This window comes from Megachile rotundata, chromosome 8 (genome assembly GCF_050947335.1).
Source record: "Megachile rotundata isolate GNS110a chromosome 8, iyMegRotu1, whole genome shotgun sequence".
Classification (NCBI taxonomy): Eukaryota; Metazoa; Arthropoda; class Insecta; order Hymenoptera; family Megachilidae; genus Megachile; species Megachile rotundata.
In genome coordinates this window covers 10,590,961-10,614,468 of record NC_134990.1, presented here as the reverse complement: position 1 = coordinate 10,614,468, position 23,508 = coordinate 10,590,961, and the positions used below count along the sequence as shown (strand labels likewise).

Genomic DNA, 23,508 nt, shown 5'->3' with positions numbered 1-23,508 from the left:
AAATTTATGCAATCTCGTGATAAGGGACTTGTTACCATAACCGAATCATTTATGAAGTACATGTGTACTATTACCAGAACAGAATTTGATTGTCCTCAATCTGATTTTTTATTTATACTTTTTTTAAAATTATATTTTCTGATTTCATATTTGTTTTAGTAATTAAAGTTTCTTTAGTATTTATTTTAACTATGATATCTTCTTGTTCAATATTTATTTTAGTAATTATATTTTCTTGTTTAATATTTGTTTTAACAATTATACTTTCTTGTTCAATATTTATATTAGTAATTATATTTTCTTGTTTAATATTTGTTTTAACAATTATACTTTCTTGTTCAATATTTATTTTAGTAATTATATTTTCTTGTTTAATATTTGTTTTAACAATTATACTTTCTTGTTCAATATTTATTTTAGTAATTATATTTTCTTGTTTAATATTTGTTTTAACAATTATACTTTCTTGTTCAACATTTATTTAAATAATTATATTTTCTTGTTTAGTATTTATTTTAACAATGATATCTTGTTGTTCAATATTTATTTTAGTAATTATATTTTCTTGTTCAATATTTGTTTTAACAATTACACTTTCTTGTTCAATATTTATTCTAATAATTATATTTTCTTGTTTAGTATTTATTTTAATAATGATATCTTATTGTTCAATATTTATTTTAGTAATTATATTTTCTTGTTTAATATTTGTTTTAACAATTATACTTTCTTGTTCAATATTTATTCTAATAATTATATTTTCTTGTTTAGTATTTATTTTAACAATGATATCTTATTGTTCAATATTTATTTTAGTAATTATAATTTCTTGTTCAATATTTCTTTTAACAATTACAATTTCTTGTTCAGCATTTATTTAAATAATTATATTTTCTTGTTTAGTATTTATTTTAACAATGGTATCTTATAATTTCATATTTATTTTAACAATTATATTTTCTTGTTTAATATTTGTTTTAACAATTACACTTCCTTGTTCAATATTTATTTTACTAATTATATTTTCTTGTCCAATATTTGTTTTAACAATTATACTTTCATGTTCAGTATTTATTTTAACAATTATATTTTCTTGTCTAATATTTATTTTAGTAACTAAACTTTAATATAACCTCCTTACCATTTATTTTAATAATATTTTCCCGTTCAATATTCATTTTACTAATTATATTGTCTTAACTAACATTATTATACACTACATACATTTAATGAAGTTAATTACTCGTATCTGAATTTTAAAATTAATAACGAGTTCATTATTTTAACATGCTTCAACAAAATAAAGGTTATCACACCACGGATCTACATAAATCTTTCAAAAATAAACCTCAGATTCATTTCAGAAACTTTTAGTCAATCTTCGTTCTGGTAATTTAATAAGGGCAGCGATTTCGTTGGAAATCAATAGGGTCGAATGAACTAAAGGAATTTGAAGGTATCAAAGTTGAAGCAGAGACAGGACCTCTTGATGCACTTTAGCGGCTTCTTTGCCAGCTTTGCTTTGCACCTGCTGCTACCAAATTCTTTGTCAAAGATCTCTTATTTCCTTCTTATACATGGTGTTCCCTCTGTCAATGTATTCACAGGATTTTCTAAATAGTATTTTTCAAGCTTATTCTAACTTAAGCATTTTTTACTTAATAATAGTTTTACAATAAAAGTCACTATTTATTACAGATTTGAATATGAAACAATTCTGACAAGTTTTTTAGTGTTATGTATGGAAATAGAAAAAATGTAATAACCAAATATTTTAATATACAAAAATGTAATTTCCAAATATTTGTGTATGTAGGAGAATGTAATGTCTAACTATTTCAATGTTTTCTATTGTCATTTTCAATCAATTTCCAAAATTTCCAAATTCTTAAATTCTCAAATTCTCAAATCCCAAATTCCTAAATTCCTGAATTTCCAAATTTCCAAATTCTCAAATTCCCAAATTCTCAAATTTCTAAATTCTCAAATTCCTAAATTTTCCAATTTCCAAATTCCTAAATTCCCAAATTCCTGAATTCCTGAATTCCTGAATTTCCAAATTTCCAAATTCCTAAATTTCCAAATTCTCAAATTTCTAAATTTTCCAATTTCCAAATTCCTAAATTCCCAAATTCCTGAATTCCTGCATTTCCAAATTTCCGAATTTCTAAAATTCCGAATTCCTAAATTTCCAAATTCTCAAATTTCTAAATTCTCAAATTCCTAAATTTTCCAATTTCCAAATTCCTAAATTCCCAAATTCCTGAATTCCTGAATTTCCAAATTTCCGAATTTCTAAAATTCCGAATTCTTAAATTTCCAAATTCCCAAATTCCAAATTCTCAAATTCCTAAATTTCCAAATTCCCAAATCCCTAAATTTTCCAATTTCCAAATTTCCAAATTCTCAAATTCTCAAATTCCCAAATTCTCAAATTCTAAAACTCTCAAATTTCCAAATTTTCAAATTCCTAATTTTACAAATTCCCAAATTCCTGAATTTCCAAATTCTCAAATTCTCAAATCCCAAATTGCCAAATTCCTAAATTTCCAAATTTCCAAATTTCCAAATTCTCAAATTCCCAAACTCCCAAATTCCCAAATTCCCAAATCCCACCACTAACAAAACAAAAAACCACTTAACATTCATATAAATAACAATTTCATCGCGATTCTAAAATTCTAAAATAATTTTTATAACAAAAATAGCAGTCACTGCTAGACAAAAAGCACCGCATATAAACACACAGCATTGAGAAATAACAGAAAGTAAATAATACAGTTGAAATTGAAATTGGAAGCTGAACTATAGTTTAGGTTAGATCTACGAACTGCAGTTTTGCGTAGTTTTCAAGAAACGATGTTTGTGGACCCTCCAGAAGGCTCATGTTCCCGGGTCAGACGAAAGGTTACCCTCGTTCAACTGTGACACACGTGCTCCTCGTAACATTTCGATCATTACCAGTCTTTTAAACGGAAACTGTCCAAAACGTTTTCTGAAAACGGTGCATTCTTAATTCTAGTTGTGTGGAAGTAAATTTGAGAAGGTTGAACTATTAAATTATCGTCGAGTTAACCTAATTAATTATTCACTATGAAGTACATACATGTACATATACAATTTGTAATAAATGCGACTAAATATTTCAACTCACCCTATAACACATTCACCAGTAATTTATTTGTAACAAATACCTCGTCCTTTTCCTCTAATACACTCATCCGTATTTTCTCCTAATAAATAGTTCGTCAACTATTCTTTTCAACCGTTCAAATTCTCTTTACACTTTTCAACATTATATAATCGATATAAATACTTCGAAAGCCAATATTAATAATATACAAAAAATTCACGACAAATAGATTTCTAATTATTAGAGGTTGCCAATAAATTATATTTATTTGATTTAAATTTCCCGCGCGTCTATACAAACAATTTAAAGTGACAGTTTGCCGAACATCGACAGTACCGCCCGGAGTGCCTCTTGTACCTGCTCTTTGCTACTCGTAAGAATAATGCGATGATCTATGGGTGTTCGTAAAGCGTGCATTAGTACAACAAAATCGTCAACTAGTGGCGCTTCATTAGTTTGCCACTATGTTCGCATATATCATACCCCTCCTCTGTTCCGCTGTTCAGGTAGTTTCTTACGCATCGAAATGTCGCGACACGTGCTATGGTTCTGAACAAGTTTTTCTTTAATATGTAAAATAGTTATTCATTCTTGAGTAAATATCGTTTGTCGAGTGTTAAGTGTTTATCGTGTGTTAAGTGTTTGTGCGGTCCATTATCAAAATCCTATTAATTTTTATGACTCGCAACTATGTACGTGTATTGTGTTAGTGCGTTGCTGAAAAACCGCCATTTGTTCCTCCACCACGCGCCACTATTCGTGATTTTGACCATTTCTTTCGATCGTTTTATTTACTTGACTCGTGAGGACATGTTAGAAGAGAAATGCAACGATTCGAAAATGGACCTGCCAGGAATCGAACCTGTGCATGAAAAGAGGGTGTATAGGTCATCCGACACCCTGCCAGGTCTCTAGGGTGAGTTAAATAGTATCATTCCCATATGGAAGGGCCTGCACTGCGTCGTAAACCACGAACGACACCATCTGTAACCGTTTCGACTAAACTCCCCTCGTTTTTCCATCGATCTGTTCTCTTTCCACGAAGACCACCGATCAAGCGCTTCTGCCATGCACCCGAACGAAACCTCCGAAATCTCTGAAACCTTCGAAATCTCCGGGAGGTCTTCCCGGAGGATCGAGGATTGCGACACACGTGAGACCTCCCCGGGAATCTACTGTCAGGGAAACGATACGCTGTGCATGGTGCACCTCTTTGCTTTCGTTGCTTCGACGATATGTAAATTAACGATGCGTGAGTGGTATGCGTGGTTAGGTTGGGTTAGATTAGTTTACGATACGTAAATTAATACGACGTGAGCAATATACGTTGTTACATTAGGTGAGTTTACAATATATAAAATAATAATACGTGAATAGTACGCGTGATTAGATTAGGTTAGATTAGTTTACTAATTTTATTAGTTTTATTGTCGTCTAATAATATAATAATCTAGTAATGTAGTAAACTAGCAATTTTGTCATCTTGTCATCTAATAATATAATAATCTAGTAATCTAGAAATGACGTCACCTTGTCATCTAATAATGTAATAATGTAGTAAACTAACAATTTTGTCATCTTGTCATCTAATAATATAATAATGTAGTAATCTAGTAATTTTGTCATCTCGTCATCTAGTAATATAATAATCCAGTAATCTAATAATTGTCTCATCTTGTCATTTACTAATTTATTATTATAATGATATAGTACTCTAGTGATCTAGTAATGTATTAATCTAGTAATCTAATAATATACAAATCTATTACTCTGGTAATCTAATAACCTAATAATCTAATATTTTACTAAGCTACTAATAAGATAACCCCATAATTAATCCAGTACTAACCTAACCAAACAATTTCCTAATCTAACACTATAACAATACAACCCCTCACTGTTAAGCTAGTAATTTTTTAATCTAATAATACCCTAATGTAATAATCCACTCTACACAGAAAACAGAAGAGAAAAAACGTAAGATAAAAAAGAAAACATAAAGATCATAGAAAAAAGGGAAAAGAAAGAGAAAAACCATAAGATAAAAATGGGAAGAGAAAATGAAAGAACATGAAGGAAAAAACGTGAGATGCAAAAGGAAAGAACGTAAGGTAAAAAAGGAGAGAGAAATAACGTGGCACCGAAGAGAGAGAAAGAAGGGTGGGGAGAGAAAAGGAGAGATAACGAGCGTAAGGGAGAGAGACAGTTGGGGGGGGTGAGTCAGGGAAAGAAAAAGGAAGAGCGGATAAAGAGAAGGGTGGATAAAGGTCCTCCCTATTGACAACGGCTTTCATCTTTATAATTCAACCCCTCGCGCCACCCTCAATCCATTTTGCTTTTTCTCCCTAATGCTTTTTTACCATCCTTTGCCCGTTGTGTTCCACGTGTCACCTATCACATACCATCCACGGACTTACGCCCTTTTCTTTCGCCAAAATTTTCTGCTCTTCTCTCACCGCGAAAAGAACCCTTTTCAACTCTTTCTCCCCCGCTCGTTTTTGTTGCCAACTGTCTCGTGTGTTTCTGTTATTTGCATTTGCCTCGAGAATCACCTTTGTTAACGGTTTGTTGCCGATATCTTGAATTACATTCGGTGCCAGACGAAATTTCAGGATTTGTAAGTTTAGCGTTTATTGATTAGCGGTATTGATTTTTTGTTTCGAGTTTTTTTTTAGCGTTGAGAAAAAGTAATATTTTGTGTACTTTGTATATTTAATAGGATTTGTGGTTTATTGGGGGAGTTCAGTTTAAGGGAGAAGTATCTTGTTTGGTTTTTGGGATTTGTTGTTTATTAGTTGGGGATATTGTTTTTTAGTTTGTATTTTGGGATTTGTTGTTTATTAGAGGGGATATTGTTTTTTAGTTTATATTTTAGGATTTGTTGTTTATTAGTTAGGGGTAGTGATGTCTCGATTGGTTTTTGGGATTTGTTGCTTATTAGTTGGGGATATTGATTTTTAGTTTGTATTTTGGGATTTATTGTGTACTAGTTACAGGGGTGGTGATGTCTTCTTTACTTTCTATGAGTTTATTGTTTATTAATTAAGGGTATTAATATCTTGTTTGGTTTTTGAGATTTGTTGTTTATTGGTTAGGGTAATAATGTCTTGTTTATTTTCTGTGAGTTTATTATTTATTAGTTAGGGGCAGTGATGTCTTTTTTATTTACAATATTTATTAGTAAATTAGCAATATTAATATATAATCAGTACCAACATCAAATTAAATTTCATTAATACAATTGTATGTAATCAGTTCAATTAATCACTTAGCATTGTTTTACTCTCTTCATTTTCACACATTTGTTAAAACATGTTCAGATAAAACCCCATATCACAAAATATCTAATAAATATCTTTCTGAATAACATGTACCATCATCTTATTTTGAGAACAATATAATAATAGAAAAAAATAAAATAATGTTAAGTTAGTATTATTAATAATAATACTTAACCTTAAAATGTAATTATATTCACCAGAAAATATACACATATTTCTATATAATACATCAAAAATATATACCAGTATATAATACATAGAAAACAAATACCTATATACATATAAATATAATACAATATTCAATATTTAAAGACTTACCTCAGGCACCTAGCTTATATAAGGGTTGAATTAAATTTTCACCCTCTCAGTGTCGACCGCAAGAGCTGTACCTAAAGCAAAAATATAAAATCTAAAAAAAAAGCTAAAAAAATGTAGTCAAGCTTAAAAAGAGATCCTAAAAAAGGACTGACATTTAGAAAATTCAAGAAAAAGAATATATTAAAAAATAAATGTCAACTATCTGCAAACACCGTCAACAATTACATATTTATAATTTATTGAACACTAAAATAATTTAAAAAAAGAGACAAACAAACAGTGTAGAAGTAAATATATTCAAGAGAAAGAAAATATTAAAAAATAAATGTCAACTATCTACAAACACCGTTAACAATTATATATTTATAATTTATTAAATACTAAAATAATTTAAAAAAAGGCAAACAAACACTGTAGAAGTAAACATATTCAAGAAAAAAAAAATATTAAAAAATGAATGTCAACTATCTGCAAACACCGTCAACAATTATATATTTATAATTTATTGAATACTAAAATAATTAAATAAAGAGAGACAAACAAACACTGTAGAAGTAAATATATTTAAGAGAAAGAAAATATTAAAAAATAAATGTCAACTGCAAATTAATGCAAATCTGCAAATAAATGTCTGCAAACACCGCCAACAATTATACATTTATAATTTATTGAATACTAAAATAATTAAAAAAAAAGAGATAAACACACAATGCAGAAGTAAACATATTCAAGAAAAAGAAAATATTAAAAAATAAATGTTAACTATCTGCAAACACCGTCAACAATTATATATTTATAATTTATTGAACACTAAAATAATTAAAAAAAGAGAGACAAACAAACACTGTACAAGTAAACATATTCAAGAAAAAGAAAATATTAAAAAATGAATATTAACTGTCTGCAAACATAATTGATAATATTTAATAAAAAAGTCAAAACTTCTAAATATGACAATACATAAAGCAATTGTATATTATGTTGATAAACGTGTATATACAATAAAGCAGTAGTCTAACGATAGAAAAAGAAGGGCGAAAAAATGATTCCGTCAAAAACAATTAAAAAAAGACACACACTGTAGAAGTAAAAATAAATTGTTTGTACGAGGTTGTATCGCAACAGAGAAGACATAAAAGATGCGAGAAATATCGCGAGAAAGGTGTGGAAAATTTCGTAGTTGTTTAGAGAAAGGAACGATACAGGAAGGGTGCAAAACGCGTGTAGGTTCGATCCGAGATTCGATTCAGCTCGTTTCCACCCTTGAAAATCTGGTCGCACCCAGACGAACGTTTGGTGTATTAGTCATTCGGGTACAGCTGGGAACCGTGCATGGGGGTGCACGCTCCCTTTTGCAAGGTCGAATCAATTCCGGCTTAGCTTGCGGCTAGGCTTCATTTTTCCCGTTAAATTTTCGACTTTCAACGCTCCGTATTCCTCTTTTAACTTGTCGCGAACGTCCCACTTTCGTCACGTGGCTACATGAAATTTTGGAATTTGGGGATTTATGAGTTTATGGTTTTAGGAGTTTGGAATTTGGAAGGTGGAGATTTTTGAATTTAAGGGTTTAATTTGGGGATTTAGTAAATTAGGAGTTTTGGAAATTAGAAATTTGGGAATTTAGAGTTTTGGGTATTTGGGGATTTAGGAATTGAGGATCTAGGAATTTGAGGTTTTAGGAGTTGGAAACTAGGGATTTAGAAACTTTGGAAATTAGAAATTTGGGAATTTATAGTTTCAGGAGTTTGGAATTTGCAATATAGGAATTTATAGATATGGGAATTTTGGGTCTTAAAAATTTCAGAATGTAAGAATTATGGATATAGCAATTTATGGTATTAAAAGTTTAGAATTTAGGTTCTTGGAAATTTTTGGATTTTTAAATTTTGTATTTAAGAATTCTAAATTTGTAGGAATTAAAAAATCACGTACCTAGGAATTTAGTAATCCAAAAACTCAAAAATTACGTAATTTAGCAATTTACCAATCTACTTATCTAAAAATTTAAAAATCTGTCAATGTAGTGCTTAAAAAATCTGACTGTTCAATATTATAAAATAAAATAAATCTTAATATTGTTAGTGAAAATATTATTGCTGTTGTTTATCATAACATGTACAGACGCCAATGCCGAAGCCATTAAGCGAAACAAATGTTACAATTTCACTTTTGACTCGAAAGAATCACCCTCCACGTGGCGATATAATGCGTAGCAAATTACACGCCGATTTTCAAAGCCAGTTACCGATTCGTCTCGCGTTTTACGACTCTGACTATTCCCACTAGGGTGAGAAAAACTAAACGGGCATCTTTGACAGAATCATTTTTTCTCCTTTCTTTTTCTATCGTTAGACTGCTGCTTTATTGTATATACACGTTTATCAACATAATTTATAATCACATTATGTATTGATGTGATATTTAAACATTTTAGCTTCTTTTATTAAATATTATTGATTACTAGTCAAGATGTAATTTGATGTTTTTAAATTTTACAAGTTATAATAAAATAAAATAAATAAATCAAAATAAAAATTTAATAAATTATATTATTGATTGTAATTTTCATCTTGTAGATTATAGATTATTCTTATATCTTATAGATTATAGGTTGCAGACAGTAGATTCTAGATTATACATTCCATAATATGTACTTTGCACTACACATAATAGATTGCACATTACAAATTATAATTTAAAGATTATAGATCATAGATAAGTACAAAGTCGTCGCTAGTCATAAAAAGGTTATCTATAATATCGCAAAGAGCAAGACTCGTAAAACACATTTTCACGGATCACAGAAACTATCGATAAAAACAATAAAAAAGATTAACGTAAAATAAATGGTACCTGGTGGAGGAACAAATGGCGGTTTTTCAGCAACGCACTAACACAATACACGTACATAGTTGCGAGTCATAAAAATTAATAGGATTTTGATAATGGACCGCACAAACACTTACCACACGATAAACACTTAACACTCGACAAACGATATTTACTCAAGAATGAATAACTATTTTACATATTAAAGAAAAACTTGTTCAGAACCGTAGCACGTGTCGCGACATTTCGATGCGTAAGAAACCACCTGAACAGCGGAACAGAGGAGGGGTATGATATATGCGAACATAGTGGCAAACTAATGAAGCGCCACTAGTTGACGATTTTGTTGTACTAATGCACGCTTTACGAACACCCATAGATCATCGCATTATTCTAACGAGTAGCAAAGAGCAGGTACAAGAGGCACTACGGGCGGTACTGTCGATGTTCGACAAACTGTCACTTTAAATTGTTTGTATAGACGCGCGGGAAATTTAAATCAAATAAATATAATTTATTGGCAACCTCTAATAATTCGAAATCTATTTGTCGTGAATTTTCTGTATATTATGAATGTTGGCTTTCGAAGTATTTATATCGATTATATAATGTTGAAAAGTGTAAAGAGAGTTTGAACGGTTGAAAAGAATAGTTGGACGAACTATTTATTACGAGAAAATACGGATGAGTGTATTAGAGGAAACGGACGAGGTATTTGTTACAAATAAATTACTGGTGAATGTGTTATAGGGTGAGTTGAAATATTTAGTTGTATTTATCACAAATTGTGAGGAAGTTACAAAGTATTTCTTTTTAATATGCTACGAATAAATGACAGGCGAATGCGCGGGTATAAAGCATTGTGTGACGGCCGCCATATTTGCATGCTACGACATTTTTCGTAATACGTCAAAATCCCCACCCTGCGTCATTTAGTTTCTTTCTCCGTGTCGCCTCATAGCTACTCTTTACAAAGAGGTTATCTGCAAAAGTGAAACACGAAACAAACGAAATAATCGACAAAACCAGTAAAAGTCAAAGAAATTAAAGTAAAATAAGATGAAGAGGCACGTGTCGGAGGAACAAAGGGCGATACACGAGTACAATAAACATAGTAGCGAGTGGAATAAAGGGTCAATCGAAGGCAACGAGTACAGAACGAGCAAGGAGATCGCAATGGATGAAATTGAGAGGAGGTAAAGCGCAGACGAAAAGAGGGGGAGAGATTCGAACGAGTTAAGTCGTTGGTGAGACCGAAAGCGATCAAATAGCCGATTAATAAAGGAACCGAGGAAGAGACGAGGATAGGACTAAACAGGGAGGCGAAGCGTGGAAAAGGAAGATAAGGAGATAGGAAGGGAAAGATTAAACAAAGAGGCGAAAAGAGAAGTGGAACGGGAGGTGGGAGGAGGAGGAACTGAGGGAGAGACGCGGAGAGACGGAAGGAGAGATTTATTCCCGAGATATATGGGAGCCTCTCGATCTGATCGTACACACGGACAATGTCGAACGACTTTAATTGATTTTGCCATTAAAAGAAGAATCCGATCGAGGATTTCGGGTAATTGGAACGCAGACGAATATAGAGGAAAGTAGCCAAATATGGAACTTTATTTGCTCGGTCAGAAGGTTTCGGGGGTTTTTCGAGGTTATGTTTGAGTACCGATTTAATAGACGTAATTAAAATATTATTGTTTGACATTTATTGCTTTCTTTTATGTATTATTTTTAGTGGAACTGAGGAATCAAATGGAAAGGCGGTTTACAAATTGAAGAATTTAAGAATTTAATGAATTGAAGATCTTGGAATATAGAAATTAAAGCTTCCAAATACTTGATGTGGAAATTTGTGAACTGAAGGATGTGGAAAATTTGGAATATGAAAACTAGAATTATAAAGTTTGGAAATTTTAGAATTAAAGTATTTGGATATTTGTGTAATTGAAAATTTGATAATGTGAGTGCAAAAATTTTTTTCAGAACTTTTCAGTACAAATATTAAAAAATGTAACATTTTGGATATTTAAAAAAGATTTCATTTGTCAAATGAACTCAAAAAGTTCATTTGGATATTATCAGCTACTTCAATTTTGAATTTCACAATTTTCCAAATTTCTAGAGTTTTTTAATTGTCAAATTTCTAATTTCTCAAATAAAAATTTTCAATCTTAAGATTCTAAAATTTTTTAATTTTATAAATTTCATATTCAATTTCATAAATTGTAAGACTCCAAAACTCTCAATTTCTTAAATTCTTGATTTCTAAAATCTTTAATTGTTAAATTTCTAATTTTCTAAACTACAAACATTCCAAATTTCTACTGTCCCAATTCTTAAGTAATGGATTTCCAAAATTTTTAATTTATAAATTTATAAATCTTTTAACAGTTAAATTTCAACTTTTACAAACAACTTCCAAATCTCTAAATAAAGAATTCCCAAATTCTTGAATTCTCAAGGTCTCAAATTCTTAAATTCTTAAATTCTCAAATTCCTAAATTCTCAAATTCCTAAATTCTCAAATTCCTAAATTCTCAAATTCCTAAATTCTCAAATTCCTAAATTCTCAAATTCCTAAATTCTCAAATTCCTAAATTCTCAAATTCCTAAATTCCTAAATTCTCAAATTCTCAAATTCCTAAATTCTCAAATTCTTAAATTCTCAAATTTCTAAATTCTCAAATTCCTAAATTCTCAAATTCCTAAATACAAAATTCCATCACCCCTAAATTCTAAAATCTTCAAATTCCTAAATTCTCAAATTCCTAAATTCTCAAATTCCTAAATTCTCAAATTCCTAAATTCTCAAATTCCTAAATACTCAAATTCCTAAATTCTCAAATTCCTAAATTCTCAAATTCCTAAATACTCAAATTCCTAAATACTCAAATTCTCAAATTCTCAAATTCCTAAATTCTCAAATTCTTAAATTCTCAAATTTCTAAATTCTCAAATTCCTAAATTCTCAAATTCCTAAATACAAAATTCCATCACCCCTAAATTCTAAAATCTTCAAATTCCTAAATTCTCAAATTCCTAAATTCTCAAATTCCTAAATTCTCAAATTCCTAAATTCTCAAATTCCTAAATACTCAAATTCCTAAATACTCAAATTCCTAAATTCTCAAATTCCTAAATTCTCAAATTCCTAAATACTCAAATTCCTAAATTCTCAAATTCCTAAACTCTCAAATTCCTAAATTCTCAAATTCCTAAATTCTCAAATTCCAAAATCCCAAAATTCCTAAATTCAAAATTCCATCACCCCTAAATTCTAAAATCTTCAAATTCCTAAACTTCCAAATTCTAAAATCCCCAAATTTCCAAATTCCAAATCCTATCATCCCTAAATTTTCAAACTCCTAAATCCCCAAATTCAAATATCCTCAAATTCCCAAATTGCAAACTCCCTAAATAGTTCATGTAACATAAGGCCAACTCGGAAGTTTGTATAGTCAGAAGATAAAAAATAAATAAGGTAGCCGATTTGGAAATCGATAGGAAAGGACGTAGTGCGTATGTAATTGGGTTGCGAGATCGTTCCCAGAGGAAGCTGAGGGGAAAAGCGAAGCAAGGAACGAAAGTCCGCAGAGGGGGCTGGACGTTGTTTGTCGGAAACCGGGGCATCCTGCTAATGCCTTGGTTAGTACTCCAGTTTCCTTTGTGCCACCCTCGTGCGCTGCAAATCCACCCCTCCACGCGGATACGCACCCCTTGCAGAATGCAATTTAAGCCGGCAGGATACGCACTATGCTTAACCGGCCACCACGTGACCAGCCGATCGATGCTTACGAAAATTTTCATGAAACTAACCCCCCTCTCCTTTTATTCTTCTCGGTGTTTCACGGTGAAATGATTTGGAAAGGATAGGAAAGTTGGTGTTTGAAAATTGGAGGATTTTATAGCTTTGCTGTTTTAGGGAATTTGAAGTTTATGGATTGAGGGGTTGGGGGTGTTTTAAATTTAAGGATTGTGAATTTGAGTATTTGGTCATTTTGGTGAGTGAGGGATTTGATATTGAGCATTTGAAAATTTGAGAATTTAAGAATTTAGAAATTTGGTAATTCTGGTGAGTGGGGGATTTAATGTTGGACATTTAACCATTTTGGAATTTAGTAGTTTTGATGAGTGGGGGATATACTATTGGACATTTGAGAATTTGGGAATTTGAGAATTTAAAAATTTGAAAACATAATTTGGAGATTTAGGAATTTGAGAGTTCATAAATTTGCAGATTTGGTCTTCCATACATTTTTTTCTAAACTTTTAGATTTTATTACATTTATTAAACTCCGCAAACTTTCCCAAGTATTTTAACATTTCAAACTTCTTAAACTTTTCAAACTACACAAATGTCGGGAATTTCTTAAACTTCTCAAACTTGCAAAATTTCTTTAACTTCTTTAATTTCTCTCAAATTTCTCCAATTTGCAAAAGTTCTCAAATCTCTCAAATTCCTCTAATTTGCAAATGTTCTCAAATTTCTGAAATTCCTCAAATTTGTAAAAGTTCTGAAATTCCACAAACTTGCAAAAGTTCTCAAATTCCTCAAACTTGCAAAGGTACTCCAACTCCTGAAACTTGCAAAAGTTCTCAAATGCTTCAAATTCCTCAAACTTGCAAAAGGTCTTAAATCTTTCAGCTTCTTCAAGCTTGCAAAAGTTCTCAAATTCTTTAAATTCCTCAAACTTGCAAAAGGTCTCAAATCTCTCAAATTCCTCTAATTTGCAAAAGGTCTCAAATTTCTCAAATTCCTCAAATTTGCAAAAGTTCTCAAATTCTTCAAACTTGCAAAAGTACTCCAACTCCTCAAATTTGCAAAAGTTCTCAAATTCCTCAAATTTGCCAAATTTCTCAAATCCCTCAAATTTCTCAAATTCCTCAAATTTACAAAAGTTTTAAAATCTCTCAAGTTCCTTAAATTTGCAAAAGTTCTCCAACTCCTCAAACTTGTAAAAGTTCTCAAATGCTTCAAATTTCTCAAACTTGCAAAAGGTCTCAAGTCTCTCTAATTCCTCCAATTTGCAAAAGTTCTCAAATTTCTCAAATTCCTCAAATTTGCAAAAGTTCTCAAATTCCTCAAACTTGCAAAAGTACTCCAACTCCTCAAACTTACAAAAGTTCTCCAACTCCTCAAACTTGCAAAAGTTCTCAAATGCTTCAAATTCCTCAAACTTGCAAAAGGTCTTAAATCTTTCAGCTTCATCAAGCTTGCAAAAGGTCTGAAATATTTCAGATTCTTCCAGCTTGCAAAATTCTTTAAATTCTTCAAACTTGCAAAAGGTCTGAAATCTTTAAAATTCCTCAAACTTGAAGTTCTCAAATTTCACAATCCTCGCAAACTTCCCAAACTTGCAAACTCTAACTTCTTCAACTTCTCAGATTCCTTACATTTCCAAATCTTGTCAAACTCGTCGTACTCGTCAAACTTCTAAAATATATTAAATCTCTCAAGTTTACAAATAATGCAAAACCTAATTTAAAAATCCCTTAATTTCCATATCTCTCCATCTCCACACACCCACCTAAACCAAATTCTCAAATTCCCTTATCCAAACACCAAGAAGAATCAATAAAATCCATTAAGTTAATTCAGCATACACATCGTTTCAAAGTTAAAGTTCCACGCGTGACCATTAAAACCGCGTTGCCTAGGAAGTGGACCTCTTTCTTCTTGCCTTTCTCCCTTTTCTTTTCATTCCGGCATCGGAATGATCTCGCTCTCTCCCTATGAAGAAAGAAAGAAACAGGGTGCTGGAGGAAGAAGAATGAGGGGGTGGAGGGGGTTGAAACCCTTTTATCGTCGCGTACTCCGTTGTCCTTGCACAATGGTCCGTGTAATCAGCGGCGAGTGATTGTCACACGACGTGTACCTTTCCCTATTTCTCTCTCTTCTTTCTCGGCTTTCTTCCTTTTTCTGCATTTTTCTCGAACTGCAAGGGCCAGCGTACAATGATGTCGGGGATTCGTCATTGTTCCAAGCAACCGTAAAAGCAAAGCAAAAGCCGTGACAGAAAAAAAGGAGAGGAGAGAAGAAAAAACATCTGAGCAATACTTTAATATGGCCTCCTCCTTCTGTGCGCCGCGTTTCCTCAGCCATCCACGAAAATCTCATCATTTAGAGTGGCTGTGCGATATGCAAAGCAACCCGACGTAGTGTGAACTCCTTTTTACAACGAACAATTACGTAATGTGGCCAACGGAAAGAGATCATCGGGAGACGATTCAGAACGCGTTGTGTTCTCGTTACGACTGAAATATCACGTTTCGCGCGTTTTGCGCGGTTTCATCGCGCGGAAACTCGGGGTGACGGATCAAGTGTGACTGAGAAAATGGCGGACGGAGCGCGGGAAAGTCTGAGCTATTTGAACATTTGGGGTATTCGTGGGTTACGGTTAGAGGTTATTACTAGTTGTGGATTTTGATCAATTTTTTTAACTTATGGAATTTGTGAAATTTGTGGAATTTGTAAAATTTATGGAATTTGTAAAATTTATAGAATTTGTGATATTTGTGAAATTAGAATTTGCAAAACTTTGCTGAATTTATAAAATTTATAAAATTTGGAGAATTTATAGAATATTTGATATTTGTGAAATTATTAGAATTTGCAAAACTTTGCAGAATTTATAGAATTTATAAAATTTTGAGAATTTATGAAATTAGAGAATTTGTGAAATTTATGGAATTTGTAAAATTTATAGAATTTGTGATATTTGTGAAATTATTAGAAATTGCAAAACTTTACAGAATATGTAGAATTTATGGAATTTATAAAATTTTGAGAATTTATGAAATTAGAGAATTTGTGAAATTTATGGAATTTGTAAAATTTATAGAATTTGTGATATTTGTGAAATTATTAGAATTTGCAAAACTTTGTAGAATATATTGAATTTATAGAATTTATGGAATTTATAAAATTTGGAGAATTTATGAAATTAGAGAATTTGTAAAAATTATGGAATTTGTAAAATTTATAGAATTTGTGAAATTATTAAAATTTGCAAAACTTTGCAGAATATATTGAATTTATAGAATTTATGGAATTTATAAAATTTAGAGAACTTATAAAATTAGAGAATTTGTGAAATTTATGGAGTTTGTAAAAGTTACAAAATTTGTGGAATTCCTAAAATTTATTAAATTTGTGAAGTTTCTGAATTTTGCAGAATATATTGAATTTATAGAATTTATGGAATTTGTAAAATTTTGAGAATTTATGAAATTAGAGAATTTGTGAAATTTATGGACTTCATCAAATTTAGAGAATTTGTAAAATTTATGTGAAGTTTCCAAATACCTAAGTACTCAAAGTCCCTAATTCCCAAATTAATAAATAAACTTTTCAAATTTCCAAATGACCAAATTTCAAAATTACTAAATTCTGAAATTTACAAACATTTTCAAATTTTCAAATTCCAATATTTCCAAATCCTGAAATATCAAATTTTCCCAATTGCCTATCTCCAAATTTCCAAATACCTAAATACTCAAATTCCCTAATTCCCAAATTAATAAGTAATCTTTTCAAATTTCCAAATGGCCAAATTTCAAAATTACTAAATTCTGAAATTTACAAACACCATTTTCAAATTTTCAAATTCCAATATTTCCAAATCCTGAAATATCAAATTTTCCCAATTGCCTCCATCCAATTTTCCAAATATCTAAATACTCAAATTCCCTAATTCCCAAATTTATAATTAAACTTTTCAAATTCCAAAATATCCAAATTTCCAAATTTTTAAATTCTGTAATTTACAAGCAGACTTTTCAAATCCCCAATTCCCAAATACCTTAATTTCCCAAAGTCCTTTCCAATCCCCCAAGTACATACAATCACCGTAAAACAGTTATCTCATAATTTTAGTCACATAATCGATAATAAGCAAAGATTACTAAAATTATTGGGTGCCTTTTCAATACAGATACGTCGTCTAACTGTAAGCGGCCGCAATGCAAACAAGAATATATAATCACTGTTTTACTATTACTTTAAGCAGTCAAGAAGCAGTTAGAGGTATCTTAAATCGCATCTAGGGAGTTGACTTCTGTTCTCGTGGGGAAACCGGAAATGCCTAGAGGCTGCGAATCGAGCAGGTAGGACAGGTAAAACGGGTGGGGTTTCCGTTTCGAGATCGTTCATCAGGATTGATTCATCTTTCGTATTTTCTTTGCAGGAAGCATCCTAATCACCGGACGAACGAACTTTTCACTGATTAATGCTATAATCGTGCTAATTAGCTCTGCGTCTAGTAAGAAAGCTCAACTATAAATATATGGGGTATTAATTTTTTTCTATATAATCGGGAAGGATGCAATTTTATGAGATTAATGTAAAAGTAAAATGGAATAAAATTGCTGATATAAAATATTGATGCAAGCGGAAAATATTAAATTTGAGGATCATTTAAATAATTGTAATATTATTTGTGATGGAAGTATAGTTGAGGGATAGTATAGTACACTGATATATATTGGAAAAAATGAAATACAATAGTGAAATGGTTAATCAATAAAATAGTGAGATAGTAAGAGAAGTTTATAGTAAAAATAAAACTGAGTGTTATAGTAATAATTGAAAAAATAAAATATGATAGTGAAATAATTAATGAGTAAAATGGAAAAATAATAGTAATGAAGAAATGATAAAATATGTAAAATAGTATGACTGTGTTATAGTACAATAGTAGAAAGCATTACATGAATACAGTAGTATAGTTTCATAACAAAATAGTAAAGTGGTAAAACAGTATTATAGTAGTCCATGAAAGTATAGTTGAGGGTTAGTATAGTATACTGATATATATTGGAAAAAATGAAATACAATAGTGAAATAGTTAATCAATAAAATAGTGAGATAATAAGAAAAGTTTATAGTAAAAATAAAACTGTGTTATAGTAATAATTGAAAAAATAAAATATGATAGTGAAATAATTAATGAGTAAAATGGAAAAATAATAGTAATGAAGAAATGATAAAATATGTAAAATAGTATGACTGTGTTATAGTACAATAGTAGAAAGCATTACATCAATACAGTAGTATAGTTCCATAACAAAATAGTAAAGCGGTAAAATAGTATGACTGTGTTATAGTACAATAGTAGAAAGCATTACATCAATGCAGTAGTATAGTTCCATAACAAAATAGTAAAGTGGTAAAATAGTATTATATTAATCCAGCAAAATTAGTATAGTAATAATGCAGTAATATAACAGAGTATAGTGGCATGGCAGTATACTGAAGTAGTGGCATAGTAGTATATCAGTAGTACAGTAACAGCATAGTAGAAGTATAGTAGCAGTACAGTTGTAATGTAATAGTAGTATAGTAGTACCAATGTAATAGTATTATAGTAACAATATAGTAGTAGTATTATAGTAACAGTATAGGAATAGTGTAGTAGTAGTAGTATAATAGTTATATAATAATAGCATAGTAGGACAATAGTAGCAGTAGTATAGCTGCAGTACAGCAGCATTATAGTAGTAGTACAGTACTAGTACAACACTGTAGTAGCAGTATAAGAACAGTATAGTAGTTGTATAGAAATAGTATAGTAACAGAATAATAGAAACGGTACAGTAGCAGCATAGTAGTAGTATAGTACTGTAATAGCAGTATAGTAGGTGTATAACAGTACAGTACTGTACAGTACTATAGTACCTGTATAATAGTAGTATAGTAGCACAATAGCAATATAGTTGTAGTGCAGTACTAGCATAGTACTATAGTAACAGCAGTAAGAGCAGTGTTAGCAATAAGAGCAGTGTTATAATTGCATATTAAAAGTATAGTAGCTCAATAGTATCAGTAGTATAGTAGTAGTGCGGTAGCGTTATAGTAGCAGTACAGTAGTAGTATAGTACTGGAGCAGCAGTATAAGGGCAGTATAATATAGTAGCTCGATATAGTAGTTCTACAGTAATAGTGTAGTAGCACAATAGGAGCAATAATATAGCAGTGGTGCGGTAGCGTTATAGTAATAATACAATACTATAGTAGCAGTATAAGAGCAGTATAGTAGTTGCATAGAAATAGTATAGTAACAGAATAATAGAAACAGTACAGTAGCAGCATAGTAGTTGTATAGTAGTAGTGTAATAGCAGTATAGTAGTTGTAAAGTACTAGTATAGAAGCAATATAGCAGTAGTATAGTGACAGTATTATAGCACTAGTTTAACGCCAGTAGTATAGTAGTTATATAGTTGTAAGGTAATAGCAGTATAGTAGTAGTGAAGTACTAGTATAGAAGCAATATAGAAGTAGTATAGTAGCAGTATTATAGTACAAGTTTAACATCAGTAGTATAGTAGTTGTATAGTAGTAGTATATTAATAATACAATAGTAAAATAAAGACGTATTAGTAGTATATTCTTATTATAGTACTTTGGTAGTACAGTAGTGGTGTATTAATGATATTGTAGAAGTATGTCAGTACTATAATGCAATATTAGTATAGTAGTGCGATAGTGTAGTAATATGATATATCAAAAGAACATAATAATAGAATAGTACAAATAATAGAAATTTAAAATCTCTAAGCATTAAAGCGTCCAAAATTACAATTATTTTGTTATCAAAAAATTGTTTAATTTTTCAATCATCATTTTTCGTCAAAAGTTATTTAAACTCGTCGTCAAAAAATTGCTTAAAATTGCAATCGCTATATTCGTCTAAAAATTTTACAATATCACAAGACTACAATCGCAATCAGTACATTAAAATCTTTCTTACAATCTATATGCAAATAAACATTACTTCAGTTCCCACAATAATTAAACGTTCCAATCGTACAAGAGTGAAACACATCGACGATTTCAGGAACCACAGCAACAGCGATCAACTATACAACGATCGTCTACACAAGATTTTCCGAAAAGCGCGAACCGGAAAATGGCTCGTAACCGCGAGTAACTTGGAGGTCGTGGAAGAGGAAGACGAAGAGAACGAAGAGGAACAGAAGATCGGTGGTTAAGCCGCTTTTTGCTAAGTGGATGAGAAGCCAGGAGAACCGACCCGGTGAACCGAGGTCCCCGAGAACAGAACGGTACCCTGTGCCCTCTTCCTCCTCCTCCTCTTCCTTCTTATCCCTCCTCCTCACAGAGTTCCTTCTTCTCCCGTCATGCAGGCTACCGAGGACGAGGAGTCCGGTAGTGCCTTCAGGCTCTTTTCCGTAAATTCCTGCTTACGTGTTTTTGACGTACTATACCATACATGCGTGCCACTTGCATCGGTTACGTCTGCATCTACCGTTCCTTTCGAGAATTCGAACATAACCGAGTCTCCATTACCTTTACGATGGGCTACCTAACCTTACTTGGTTACATCTTTTATTTTCTAATTTGCTTCTGGGATGAAAATACTTGGGACTTGATTAAACGTAACTTGGATAAATAGCTTATTTATCAAATTTAAAAATTCAAAGTAATAAAACCATTTTTGATAAATATATAGTTCTGTCAATTAATAAATATACAATTTTGTCAATTTTTAAGAACCTAAATTTTTAAATTTCAATTAACATATATTTAATTTTAACAATTTCTAAAGTGCAAATTTTCAAATGTCAGTTAACAAATATATAATTTTATCAATTTCTAAACATTCAAATTTAAAAATCTCAATTAATAAATATACAAATCTATCAATTTTTAAGAACCTAAATTTTTAAATATCAATTAATAAATATTTAATTTTAACAATTTCTAAAAGTGCAAATTTTCTAATGTCATTTAACAGATGTATAATTTTATCAATTTCTAAACATTCAAATTTAAAAATCTCAATTAATAAATGTACAATTCTGACAATTTTTAAGAACCTAAATTTTCAAACATCAATTAACAAATATTTAATTTTAACAATTTCTGAAAGTGCAAATTTTCAAATGTCATTTAACAGATATATAATTTTATCAATTTTTAAAAATTCAAATTTAAAAATCTCAATTAATAAATATACAATTCTGTCAATTTTTAAAAACCTAAATTTCCAAACATCAGTTAACAAATATTTAATTTTAACAATTTCTAAAGTGCAAATTTTCAAATGTCAATTAACAGATATATAATTTTATCAATTTCTAAAAGACCAAATTTAAAAATCTCAATTAATAAATATACAATTCTGTCAATTTTTAAGAACCTAAATTTCCAAACATCAATTAACAAATATTTAATTTTAACAATTTCTAAAAGTGCAAATTTTCAAATGTCATTTAACAGATATATAATTTTATCAATTTCTAAAAGTCCAAGTTCAAAAATCTCAATTAATAAATATACAATTCTGACAATTTTTAAGAACCTAAATTTCCAAACATCAATTAACAAATATTTAATTTTAACAATTTCTAAAAGTGCAAATTTTCAAATGTCATTTAACAGATATATAATTTTATCAATTTCTAAAAGTCCAAGTTCAAAAATCTCAATTAATAAATATACAATTCTGACAATTTTTAAGAACCTAAATTTCCAAACATCAATTAACAAATATTTAATTTTAACAATTTCTAAAAGTGCAAATTTTCAAACATCAATTAACAGATATATAATTCACACAATTTAAAAAGGTCAAAATTTCCAAATCTTTAAATACAACAAAAATGAAAAAATGCAATATTTCAAAATAATGTAAAAAGTCTGAAAACAAAGAAAAACCCTAGAAAACTTTCCAAAAATATTTTCCCAAATAAAACTCACATTCTTTCATTTCTATTGTGTTGTATCTTGTATTTCCCTTATAAATTATAAATAATAATGCAAATACTAATTATGAAGTACTTTGCAAAATAAAACTAGATTTTCCCTAAACACTTATAACCCCAACAAATTGTTTGAAATTTCCATCACAAATATTAATAAATACTAATATAAATAATTATTAATAAATATTTTTGTATTGCAAATATCCTTAAAGATCAAATACCTGAGTTACTGCAATAAATTAATGATTAACAAGAATATATCAAAGTTTTTTCTTAACCTATTACAATAAAATATGAATGATGAATACTCATATTTATTAACGACAAATAACCTTCCCACATTTAATTTTTAAATTTCACTTATTTCAACTGCTTCCTCTCGCGCAAGAAGATCAAAAGAAAGGATCGTTTCCGTGTTATAATACGCACAGTAGAGGATTCATACAATGGCGAGCAAAAAAAGATCAGACGCGATAATTAACTGTAAGTAAAAGAGGAAGCTAGAAATGTTTTTCGGTAGAGCAGAGCGGTACGCCTGCAGTCCCGTAACTCTTCTTGATATTACCAATATTACTAGACGGACACTGAACCAACACTGCGACGAAGTCATTACCAACAACGCGTTGCTTTCACCCGATATAGTGGAACCGAGGTGTTCGAACACCGTTCGATCGACCTGGCTTGAACGCATGAGCGCTTGTCTTCTTTTTGTTACTGGGAAGTGTTCTTTGTTATCTTAATTTTCAATATTTTCTGAATGGTAGATGTACGGTATTATTAACGTATTAATTATATTTGGTCAGTATTATTTAAGTATTGAAAGATCATTATTATCTATATATTAAATTTTCAGTATTATTTAAGTACTCGATCTTCATTATTATCTAAACATTAAATGTCCTTTGTTACATAAAAATTAATGATTTATCTAAGTATTTAATGTTTGTTATTATCAAGATTTTAGGACGAATTGTTGGAATTTTGTGGTGGAAGATAATGTACAGAAAGGATGTCTTTACTATATATAAATAAACTTGCTTTAGTCACATTAATTAGTATAATACAATAAAGTAATGAATTATATGTCTAGTAAATTTCAGTACTGTGTTCATTGTCAACTTTAAGTTAATAGGACTCTATACAGGATATCAATATTAAACATTCAGTATTATCTGAACGTCAAATATTCAGTATTATGTAAATATTAATCACTCGATGTTATCTAG

General features: G+C 30.2%; 1 protein-coding gene and 1 long non-coding RNA gene across 8 annotated transcripts in view; one reads left to right on the top strand and one right to left on the bottom strand.

Annotated features, from left to right (window-relative positions):
- The window catches only part of aop (ETS variant transcription factor anterior open), a 125,653-nt gene that overhangs the window by 86,592 nt on the left and 15,553 nt on the right, over nucleotides 1-23,508 (bottom strand). For 2 of the 3 annotated variants that reach the window (XM_012282128.2, XM_076534653.1), the window contains exon 2: nucleotides 6,733-6,803. The gene's annotated coding sequence lies outside the window, so the exon portion shown is untranslated. Of the gene's footprint in view, nucleotides 1-6,732; nucleotides 6,804-9,585; nucleotides 9,724-23,508 lie in introns of those variants that run through there. The other variant, XM_076534652.1, reaches the window with a different exon arrangement.
- Nucleotides 3,595-21,187, top strand: LOC105662087 (uncharacterized). 5 transcript variants are annotated; one of them, XR_001095446.2, is made up of 4 exons: nucleotides 3,595-4,049; nucleotides 17,493-17,664; nucleotides 17,745-17,848; nucleotides 20,395-21,184. It is a non-coding gene; the product is annotated as an uncharacterized LOC105662087 (long non-coding RNA). The 5 variants fall into 5 exon arrangements; XR_001095447.2 differs by having other exon boundaries at nucleotides 3,600-4,049; nucleotides 17,568-17,664; nucleotides 20,395-21,183; XR_013039106.1 differs by lacking the exon at nucleotides 3,595-4,049 and adding an exon at nucleotides 9,930-10,757 and having other exon boundaries at nucleotides 17,568-17,673; nucleotides 20,395-21,187.